This window comes from Oxyura jamaicensis, chromosome 3, assembly GCF_011077185.1.
Source record: "Oxyura jamaicensis isolate SHBP4307 breed ruddy duck chromosome 3, BPBGC_Ojam_1.0, whole genome shotgun sequence".
Lineage (NCBI taxonomy): Eukaryota > Metazoa > Chordata > Aves > Anseriformes > Anatidae > Oxyura > Oxyura jamaicensis.
The window spans coordinates 86,783,478-86,795,788 of NC_048895.1; the positions used below are offsets into that span (position 1 = coordinate 86,783,478).

At 39.1% G+C, this 12,311-nt stretch overlaps 1 protein-coding gene across 4 annotated transcripts in view; it reads right to left on the reverse strand.

Annotated features, from left to right (window-relative positions):
• Positions 1-12,311, reverse strand: part of KCNQ5 (potassium voltage-gated channel subfamily Q member 5) — a 291,704-nt gene that overhangs the window by 50,694 nt on the left and 228,699 nt on the right. The window lies entirely within an intron of this gene.

A 12,311-nucleotide genomic window follows, 5' to 3' on the forward strand; every position in this document is an offset into this window, starting at 1 on the left:
TGAATAAGAGCAGCAGAGTTGAAGGATCATCATGTTGGAACTTTAAAGCCTGGTGTAGCAAGCTGTACATATCAGCAGACGGATCTGAACTTTTTCCCTTTATACCTATTCTCATAGCAACTTTCCTGTGAAACACCAGAAAAAAAGAAAGAAAAAAAAAAAAAAGAAAAAATAGAGCTGCCTCAGTGGGAACAGACTTACAAGCACACATATTAGTTTCCTATGAATACAAACACTGTGTGGTACAGGCATGTATTTTCTGGTCACAACTCCCCTGATGTACCATTTCCTGGAAAGGAAAAAATATAGTGTTGGGCACTCAGAAGCATTTTTTCAGTTGGCAGCCTGGAAGGATTTTTTTTTTTTTTTTTTTTTTTTTTTTTTTTTTTTTCAGCTCAGCAAGTGTTAGGATTTATTTCTTCAGGTCACAGATTCAAACTGTGAGAGCGGGTTTGTTCTGCATGAACTAATCAGCCAACTGCCCTTTGAGCCAGAACAGCATTTAAAGGAAGATGAGAAGATACACGGTGATGGCACATGGATACTGTGAGAAGGCATAATGTTCTTTTGTGATGACTGGGGCAGACATACTGGTGGACAGAGTGGAAAAGGGCAGTCCAAACTCTGTTACTTCGTCACCTCATCATTAATTTCCTGACCTTCTTTAAAAACTGAAAGAGCCTTTGTAAAATATGCCTGGTTTAAATCTTAGGATTTTGTGTTGTTTGTATGCTTATATGCAAAGATAAAGTAAAACCATATCTACAGGTGAGAGTTTCACTTTGACATGAATTTTGCTTCTTCTGTGTTGGGTATCTTGTGTCAAGTATAGCTCCTAGAGATCAAGAATATTCCAGTAAGTGAGAAGAACCCCACAGGAGAGTAGCAATAGAGACTGGCTTCACCTACAAACAGGAGACTCTCAGCCTGTTTCCGTACAGTAGGAAATGGCCTTGGTTCATTCTGCCCAGCAAACAATAAGTAGTGGAGATCCAACTATCCTTTCCTGCAAACATCCTGAGTTTCTCTGAACTCACCTATGGATGGTTTTGCCATCTTATTACACTACTAAGGGTACAGGAAACCTGTGGTTCAAGGAGTGTCATGTTAAATTGCAGAAATCCTTGCCACAAGTTGCTAAAATTTTACATGGGTTCAAAATCAACTGGACAATCTCATGGGAGAAAACTTAATACAGATCTAATAAATACCAAGATCAAAGTCTCCGAGTAGGCCTCTGGAGGCTGAGAAACTATTATCGCTGTACACTTGCCCTCCTTGTGTGATCTTCCCTAACTGTTCATTATTGGCTAGTGTCACTGCTGGACACAGTTATACTATGCTTGGTTGATCTTCTGCCTGTCTTATGCTCTGAGAGTTTACAGTGCATTTGGCTTCTACACAGATGGATTGTATTTGGCTACTATATAGCTGGCTGTGCTAAAACTGAATTTGCTTCCAGCTGTAAATCCAATGGGTTTAGAGAGCAGGAAGAGCCAGAAATAGATAATATCTCCTGGGGTGTCCCTGCACAGTACAAGTCTCAAGAGCACAGTACCCAGATAGAGCAGGTCTGGGTAAGAATTCAGTAGCAGGATGGCTGACCGGGAGAAGTTAAAGATATCAACTATTCTAAGAGAGATCATAAAAAGTGGTAGGGTGGAGTTCAGCTCCCCATTTAAATTTAGATATCTGCCTGTGCACCAGGCATCTAAATTCCCCATGAAGAAAAAGGCAATCACATCAACTGAGAATGGTGCAGCTAACCCTCCAGGAGGCTCCTGATGGCTGCTCAGCTGACTCATGCTCTGGGACTGGCACAAAAAAAGGATTGATTCAGTTGCCTGTATTTATTTGTCCAATCCCATCTGAGATTCCTGAAGGTATCTGAGATATCTAATAGGTCTGGTAGATATGCCCTTAGACCTGGGAGACCTGTGCCCTTCAGGAAAAGTAGCTGGAGAACAGGGAATATTGAGTAACGGAGGACACCTCTATCTACCCCGCTGAAATAAGCCCTAGGTCTCAACCAGCTGTGCTGGAGGTATAGACATGCAGCACATACATACATACCCACCTACAAGTAGACTTTTCTATTTAGATGTGTTTATATGGATCTGAGGCTCATGGAGGGTGTGCTAGAAAGCCATGAGCAGTATGGATTTTGTTGAAGAAAGAGCATCTCTGGTTAAAAAACTATGACAGTTAGCTTGCCTTGTTTCCTGCTACTCTGAACCGAGCATCAATGTAACAGTTTTAATTAGTGGTAGCATCATCTAGCAGCAAATCAGATTTCATCAGAAAAGCAGTGTGGGTTCCAGCAAATCAGTCTTAGAACTTAAAAAGGAGTGAAGTCACCCAAATATTAGAAATTATGTATTTGGTCTGGACATGATTAAAGTGCTTACTGAGGATTTTAGTTTCCCTCAACCAATCTCAACATGATATTGTTTTTACAAAAGGAAAGGATTTGCCCCTTCCCTTATTCCTTCCCATTCCAGGAGCTCTGACAGCTTTTGTTATAACAAGAAGTTTCCTGGAGGTCCCCCAGCGCAAAAAAAATCAAACGAATTCAGTCCACCCGGTGCCTTACTGCATCTGCTGTGTGCTGCTGGGAACCCTCTGCCCTTCTTCCCCACTGAGGGTATCTGGTCCTCTCTGACCATGTGAGACAAAGAAGCCAACAACAGCGTAGCTCTTGTTTCAGTCTCCTTAGTATTGGTCCAAGGGAGTTACATACTCACGTATACCTTTCCAGATGAAGGGTAGGGATGAAAAGAGGCAAAGGGAGAAGGGAGTGAAGAAGGGGGTGAGCAGAAAATGTGAAGTCACATGCTTAAAAACAGTTGGAGGAGGGAAGAGAACCTTCCCATTCTGCTGGAGTTTTTTTCACGCCTTTCTCTCTCATATTCTTGACCTCCCCACAAACTCCTCCCCACAAAACCACTCATCTGGCTGGGAATAAGGAAAGATAGTGTCTCCATTTCTGAAAGCAGCCCTCCCTGGCTGTGTTTCCCTTGGTGGCAGGAAAGGCAGGCAGGCATATCATTTCAGCATTAGTTTAACTTGCTAGGAACAGGTGTAAGATAAATCAAAATAAACCTCTCTCAGAATGAAATCAGAGTCCAAACAAAAAGTTGCAACACTTTACAGTCTCTTCTGAACATGTTAAACTGGCATGGCTTTCTTATCTAAATGTACCTGTAATGGAAAAATTAAGAGAGAAATATTTTATGATTCTCTTCCCACCACATTTTTATTCAGCATACCTCAGGGGCCATTTGTCCTGGTTTAAGTAAGAGAGGAAAATATTATTCTGAACTTCATTTCATATTCTACTTTAATTTAAGTAAAATTCCATGGTATTTCTACATTTTAAGAAGGTTTTAAAACAAATCTATAAATATTTTCCTCTTGTCTTTTAGCGACAAAACTGTAAAATCAGGAAGAAAAAAAAAAAGGCCAGAAAGTGGATTGTGGGTAAAATCCTAATTTTATTAAATAGCTGCATTTCAAGCAACTGAACTGGGACCTAAGTGTCACTCTGTATCCTGCTGCAAAGCACCAGGAAAGTTTGAAAACTGAGCAAACTTTGGGTAGGATAGCTTCAACTGTCTCTGTCATGACTTATTAGAAGACAGAAGTTTCTGAAGAACATTTACTTCTTTGATTTTTTTCAAGCTAATATGTTGTGGTCTTCCAAAATGTTAAGCATCTCCTCAGCTACAAGGCTGATCTTATTCAATCTTTAGAAGTATCTCTCACATTACTTTCTTTGCAGATAGCATCCTCCCTCATTAACTCCAGCCTGAAATTCTGGATCTTCTTAGCAGCTCTTGTAATGCTTCTTTTGAACACTTCATTTCAAGTTAAATTTCAAACAATGTATTCTTCCATTTCAGACCTTTCATCTAGTATCACTGAAAAAAAACGATGTTACATGGAAGCTTTGTTAAAAATTACTTGGCAAAGGCTCCTTTATTTGACAGCCACTGTGTTAACACCTAGCGGGGGGGGGGGGACGAGACAGAACAACAAAGATTGATGAGCCTAGAATGCATGTTTGCAATATATTTTACTTCTATATTGTCCAATCTCATTAAAATAGTGACATGTAAGTAAAGACAAGTGATTGAAGCCCAGTAAGGCAACAACCTGAAACTCGGCAATAGCTCATGATGGATGTATCAGTCTGAGTTCCCACTTCAGGGGAATAAAGGGAGGTTGATGTTGGGCCACCTTACCCTGCTCAAGCATGGTGAGAAACTCATGGTCATTTGGGTTACTTATGGAAGCATGGCTAGCATTCCTAAACTGTAATCACCTCCAATATCAACAGCATGACCAAGAGATTCATAATGATAAAAAATGAGGCCTTACAAATAATCATAATGGATTGATTTTTTTTTTTTTTTTTTTTTTTTTTTTTTTTTTTTCCCAAAGCAATGTCCCTACTAAGGGCTTTTTGGATGCTGTGAGATTTTAGAGCATCATGGTAAAGGATTCAGATAAAGAACTTGATTGGCATAGATAAAAGGGTGAACACAGAAGCTATAGTTATAGCAAAACACCCCAAAACCTTGACATGCTATCAGGACAACCTCTCTAAAATTCAGGATAATATCAGGAATTAATGACCATCTCTCACTTGCTCAAAGCTCATGTACGTAATCAACTAAAAAACAAACCTGCAGTCTCATCTTCTCATTCACATCCTTCAAAGTCTAACATATAACAAAAAGTTAGTAACAGCTTTTTCCATATTTAATGCAGGCAAATGCTCTGCCTGCATTTAATGTTGATGGGTTTGAATGTCCTTTCCTTCTAAATAAAAATGCCACTTTGAGCCAGTACAGATAAAATTAACCTTGTGATATTTTTTTCTCTGTCTTTATCTAAATGGTAAAAGAACAGTATTTAATCATTGTAGAATCATCACTATATCACCAAAACAGTGTTTGCTATAAATTCACAGAAAATGCCCCGAGTTTGCACTTATTAAGGATATGCAGAAAATTGCATTTGTTGTCAATTACTATATCTGATTCAGCTGCAAAACAGTACAGAGATGCACTGAGCTAGGACAAGAGTAGGACGTCTGCCCCCCAAACTGCAGGAATAAGCAGAAAATCCCCAAAATGCAGTTTATATAGCCTTCAGCTTTATTAACACACAAAGGAAACACACTGGCAAATGTATAACCAAATTTAGGTTACCCTTAGGCTGTCCTTCTAAGGTCTAATTTTGGTCTAGAGGCATTATTTATGAACTAGAGAAGAGATGTCTTGTAGTGGTCATTTCTCATGAATAGTTCTCAAGACAATTCATTACCCTAAATTTCAAAGTTACTCATGAAAAAAAAAAAAAAAAAGAAATTTGATTCTGTCTTGTAGCCACTGGGCTCTATAACCTACTAAGAGCACCAAGGGTGCTTTGAAGTCAGTTCCGTCTGGTTACAATGGCCCAGGTTATACATGCATATTGCAGCACAGTGAGCAATTATTCTTACTTGATAAGGGTTTAAAATAAGTTTTAATCCAGATTTACAACAACACCCACATAGAAATAATTAACAACTTTATATTCTGAGTCACAAAGAGGTGTAAGTGGTGGGAGGAAATGACCAGCATTTTAGCTTTACTAATATTTCTTCATACACCAGTCTTTCCAGTAGCTTCATCATGTTTATTGCTATTCTCAGAACTCCCTTCAATTTGTCTACAACGATCTCCACAGCTAGCAGGCTGTGGCCTGAGGGTATCATCTAATCAATGTAGAAATGTACTTTGAATTTTAATCAGACACTGTAGCACAAAATTAAGACAGCACACATTCTGGAGCACTATATTTCAGCATGCCACACTACAGAGGCATGATAACAAAAATGTATTCAGGGGGCTCTATCCTACACTGTTATCAATTGGCTATTTAAAGTAGTTGAAGGGTAGCCTAATGACACCTGACTTAAGCCATGTAACAGTATGTGAAAATGTTTTATTATTATTATTATTATTATTATTATTATTTTTCAGATTCCTAATAGGAAAAGTCTGTTAATACACACTCATCTACAGGAACAGCAGCCTTTTTCACAGCCTAGTAACATATTTGGCCCTGGTGTATTTTATGTTCCTGTAGGTTTGCTTAAAAAAAAAAAGAAAAGACATTTATAGAGTTGACGGCTACTGAATAACCTAATTGAGGGTTATTCAGAGAGGGAAATAATGGTATCATTATTCATTGAGCACTTGTTGAGAAAGGTCATAGAATGGAAAAGGTCATTTCATCATAACTGGCTACAAAAATGTTTTTAGCTTCAAATAAGGGATTAACCACTTCCCTCTATCGGTTCAAGAAGGCAAAAAATAAAATTCACCATGTGAGCATGCTGTAATAGTTAATTTGAAAAGAGGCATATTGTAATGTTTTTACCAGGTGGCAGTTCCTTTGCTCTGTTAATAGTCCCATTGCTATGAAAGCAGTGGGATATTTCACATAGTTATACCAACAAATTCTGGCCTAATATAGGCTGAACTTCTAGTGACCTTGTCTAAGCATTAACCTCAGAAATCAAGAATTTTCAATATTTTTATCTTAAAAATATCCAAAATCTTAATTGAAAAATATTTTTAGGAATAAGCTTGTAATTAAATCTCTGAATAGAGACTTGATCAATAATGCCATATTTAGAGAGATGATGGATAGTATTTTGTAAATTGTTCCATTGGAAGGAGCATAACTATTTATTGATAAAGTGCAATTCAATATGTTCAAGATTGTCAAAATCTGCAAACTGGATTTTTAGAGACTATTCTGGAGACTGATAGTCTTTCAAGGTGACCTGAATTCACCCTCTGAAAAATGATATTATGAAGTGTTGTTCTTATGTGTTTAATAAAAGAAACAGTTTAATGGCATTGGTTGAATTATATCACCTGAACATCTCTAGAGTAATTTGGGAGAGGCAGGAAGCTGAGTTCTGCACCTCCCACAAAAAGCTGAGTAGATTTGCAGGAACAAGGCCTCACTTTGGCAGAAAAAAAAAAAAAAGAAAAAAAAAAGAAAAAAAGAAAAGAAAAAAAAGCCTAACCATCATCATCATCAACAACAACAGCAAACACAACCAAGCAATATGAGATACTCTTGAGTCTTGCCTACACTGATAATAAGGGTGCTTAGGATCTTGAATCCTGGCAAAATATGCTTTCAGTGATGTCTGAATATAGCTTTTCTTTCTGGTCAGGGATCAGGTGCCAGACAGGTTATGATTAATCATCACCTACTAGTAAAAGTAATTGGCAGGATATCTTCAGGAAATTCTTGGGATGGATGATGTTGTTTGATTTCTGCAGATGTTGTTGTCACTCCAGCCAAAAGCTCTTTGGGTTTTCAGATATATGACACTCTCTGGATGGAAACTGTATTAATTGTCATTGCAGGCAAAACAAGTTGGTGATTTTGCTTCCTGTTGTACCTTTTTTTTTTTTTTTTTTTTTTTTTTTCCAAGATGTAAAACGTCTTGGTATTTTTAGAAGTAAGAAAGTGAAATAGTTTTGTGTACCAAGATCTCAGTGATAAACACAGATGAGTGTAAAAATCGACTTTTATGGCTGTAGAAAAACAGGAAAATAAGGCTGCACAGTAATGGCACAGTTAGACAAATATGTGTAATACTGTCTAGGCACTGAAAAGGAATTAAAAAAAAAAACACAGAAGTTACTACTTCTACTCTATTGATTTTTTTATTTATTTTTTTAACAATGGCTACATTAGTCACTGACTTCAGTTCTAAGGACTGCACTAAATCTGATCTGTGTACAGAAACTTGGATTTTCTTACTCATCAGCTGAGCACTATTCCAGAGATTAAATCAAAAGAGACGAACTGTCTTGAACCTTTCTCTCCATCCCTATTTTTCATTTCCATTGGACTGGAATAATTTGAATAAGGAAATTATTTTAGTGTGAAGTGAAAGTGACTTCCTAGAAATATGGACATCCCTATGGGAACATGTTCATTTTACAGAGTCAAGGTGGGTCTATTTAGAAAAGCAGCTAACTAACATATAAAGTTGACTTTTCTGGCAAAAATAAAATAGGAATTAAAAATATTTGTGATGAATTACATTGAAATTTACAATAGGCATATAAAATAGCATATGGTGTTATTTACATGATGTATAAAACCTATATAATATGAAATAATGAAATAATATGAAATAAGTATAACACTAAAATATACAATAGGTAATGATTCATATTTTTTCAGTGCCATGGAAAATAAGCACTGCATTAAATCTCATGTGTGCTATAGGAGGTTAGTTCAGGGGTTTCACAACTGTAGATACTCTGAGCATTAGTTACAGCACCGTGTCCTGACTCTGAAACTCCAGATTTGGTGGGATCCCGGAGAGCACGGTGCTGGGGACAAGCTCTATAACGGGTCACCTGGTAAACTCCTCCATGCAAGGCCAGAATAATCCAAGCCCCAGCAGAGCCATGAGCTATGTGAGACCTTGCCTTGGCACCTGGGGGTGTCGCTGCACCGCATTGTAGGTACCTGAGCCAGTGAGCGGGCCTCCCCTTGGCTGCGGTTGGCAGTCATTGATGAAATACGAGATAGAGCCAGCTCAGCTTGCTCTTCCACAGTACTGAAGTACTGTGGGATGAACAAGCAGAGAGACCCCTGCCATGCAATCCCAGCACAAACACACATGCTGCAAATTCTCCTTGGAGGCTTTAGGTGTTTTCCATACACTTTGTTCTGGCCTGAGAGTGAACGAAGTCAGATAGTTAGCCCTTCAAGACTCATCTATTATACTTATTCCTTCCACTTTTTCAGAACTTCTCCCCATTGCCAGATCCCATCTGTGCAAAGCTCTCTCCTCATCTCATGTGCTGTACATCCTCCATGTGCAGCCCTCTGATAACAGAATAAAGAAGTCCCACACTTCCTGCATTCCCCTCTCCATCCAACTTCCAAAGCAATTTATCTCACACATCTGATTCCTTACTTCAGTGTCTCTACAGAGTCTCCTATCTCCAGCCCATTTCAAGTTCAAGAAGTGTTTGGACAAGGTTCTCAGACATACGGTGGTTTTTGGGTGGTCCTGTGTGGAGGCAGGAATTGGACTCAATGATCCTTGTGGGTCCCTTCCAGCTCAGGGTATTATTCTGTGATTCTATGATTTCAAGCTGTGGTCTAGGCTTATACACACAAGCAACAGAAAAGATGGAGGGAAGTGGCCCTAGGGGAACATAAGCCAAAACTGTCACCTAAAACTGAAACTCACACAGACTGTTTGCTAAGCAGTTGTTCGTTTGTTTTAAAGCTAGCCCAATGCTTACAGTATTTCTTCATCCCATCCTAATGAAGAATGATTAAGTTTTTTTGACTCAACCACAGAAAGGAAACATACTGTCTTTCTAAGTCAAGGAGCAGACTACCTCATGTTTCTCTAAAATATGAATGCCTCACGCAGCACCTCTTAATCCCTATCTTCACAGGCACCTTAGTTTGGTCTTGCTACATTTTGAATAAAACCCTTTGGCATAAATCTCTGAAAAAAAAAAAAAAAAAAAAAGAGAGAGAAAAAAAAGAAGGAATTGGAAACAAGTCTAAGCAAATTGTTAGTAAAGCTAACCAAATACGAGAAATTTGGAATCTGTAGGCCAAACAATTTCGTAGGGAGAAAAACAAGTAATATTTTCAAAAAGTCAGTACTGGATATTTTTTAGACAAAAAAATCAAATATTCCCTTATAAAATTCCAGAATGAGGAAGATTTGTAAGATTTTTGTTTTGTCATTTTTTAATCAAGGTTTATAATGAGAGCCTAATTTCATCACCAAGAATAGATCTACTGATGTTACTCAATATATCCATGAACTAAAATTATATGTACACTGTTTCTGTGTAAAAGTAGTAGACCTAGGTTGTGATGACAAAGGTATCAAAATAATGTTGTTTTGCCTTTTGTTGTAGAGAGCCAAAATACTTCTCAGTGGGATGAGAATCACAATAGCTTAACAAATACTGAAATTTAAATTGTAGTGATGATTACCATTTTTGATTCAGTCCGGGAATAGGGATAATGGCATCAGTGGGAACATTTTCCCTTTGTTTGTAGCATTAGCAGTTAAGGTTCATAGCACTGTTGAGTACACACTCTTTCTGTGGACTGAATAAGTCCTCAGCAAACATCTTTATATTATTAACAGCTGGCTCAATAAATCTTTAAAAAAAATAAATAAGGGCTTCCTGCAAGCTAAGATTAGGTTAAATTACAAGCCTTTCATGGATTTATTTTTTATTAGCCTTCTCCAATAATTGATCTTTAACATTATTGATATGCACCTGCCAGAAGAAATAAAGCACTATTTATTCAGTATGAGTTTTATTTGGCTTTAAGACAGGCTGACAGAAAGACATTTAAAATCATATCTTTGACCCAGTGTTCACCAGCCTAGTTTGTGTCCAATGGGGACACAAACCACAAGCAACACATGCAGCTCCTTCCCATAAACCCTCACTTACTCTGCCCAATAACTATTTCATGCCCGAGAAAATAAGCCTTACAAGGACGGGGAAAGCAGTCACCTTACTATGTCTGAGGCGTTTCCCTGCATGATACTAGACCTTTGCGAAAAAGGTTGCTGTTGTGGAGAAAAAGTCACTGAAGACTTCTAGAGGGAAAGACAGCAGGATGGATGGCTAGATGCACACACCTGATAAATACCCATGCTCATTAGGTCAGAATGTAAAAAAATAGAGAAAGTTATAAGGAAGAAAAAGCAAAATAACTAGTCGTGGCAAGACGTGTATTGAGAAAGGACTGAATAATTTGGGAGCAGTTAGTCAGGAGACAAATATGAGATGGCAGATACAGGTATGCAAATGAGTGAAAGACAAGAAGATCTGTTGGATGACTCCTATTTACCCTTCCTTATAAAAATGAGATCAAAAGACAATTTATATCTGATAAAAAGCAGCACAACATGCAATTAACTTGTAAAATTCATTGCCACAGGACATAAAAGAGTAATTGGAGAAAATTAAAAATGAGATTGGATGTTTCTCTCTGAATTGCTGGAATTAGGTTTTTCAAATTCCCCTCTTAGTACGTGATTGTTTCTTTGAGCTATAGGTACGAACAACCCGCTCAGAGGACCCTGGCGGCATTCCGTGTGTAGAAAAATACCAAACCAAGCTCCTGCCTTACCCAGACCAGCGGGGAAGCAGTGCTATCTGTGCCTGCTGGGCTCCTACAACAATGCAGGCAGACTCCTACAGGACCTGCCCTCTCACAGCCTTTCTGCTTGCGCTCTGGACACACAGGCGAGGCAGCTGGCAGGGTGTCTGGAAGCATCCATCTCATGTGTTCCCAGGTTGTGCTTAAAGCAAAGGCAACGCAGCAGTACAGGAGCAGAAAGGCCAAAAACCATGGGATGTGAAAAAAACCTGGCTCAAGGTGAAGGTAGGCAAAAATAACTGGGGATGGGCAGGGAAAACTAAGAAGTAAAGTTGGTGAAAAGGGCAGGGGAAAGAGGAGTTCTCTGAGAGAGAGGAAAAGCCATTTTGTAAGTGGAGAGAGGGGTGACAGCATTAAGAATCTGCTCTCAAATTTGCAGGGGGGAACAGGAGGGATCCAGGACCTAGCTGAGCTATCCAGTGCAGGAGCCAAAGGTAGAAACCGGGGTCCCTCAGTGTTACCTGGCAGAGATGAATTCCTACCACATTTTTTCTGGGCCCTCCTCCATGCTGACTAAAATCAGAGCTTGCATTCCTGTCCTACACAGCCATTTTGGATGTCTACACAGGCAGCGTGAACACCTCCTGGGACTCCTCTGTTTACATAAATACAGAATTTACTCAGAGATTTACAGCCACTCTTTATCCCCAGCCACCATCTCACCTACATTGGTGGGTGGGTAGCCTACGAGGTACTACTATGCCAGCAAGACGCTTTTATTTTTGGAGAATACTAGTGCTATAATCCTGAAGAGAAGCCGGTGTGAGCACAGTATTAGCTCCAGTTTTCTCAAAATCCCCCAGCTGACTGGAGGCAGTTGTTGTCTATGTCAGGATTATAAATGGGGGTCTTTGTAACCTGCCACTTTGCTCTGGCTATGTGCAGTTCTTGGGGCAGGAGGGCCACACAGACTGCTGCTGTGATCTGCTGAGAAGTGATGGGTGACCTGGAGCAGGAGCAGAGGTATGCCCTGTGCTCTCTGGCTGCTTTTGCTGCTCTCTTATTTGTCATCTGTGAGATGTGACCCCCCTTAGTCCTCATGGGAAGGAAGGGCTTGGAAG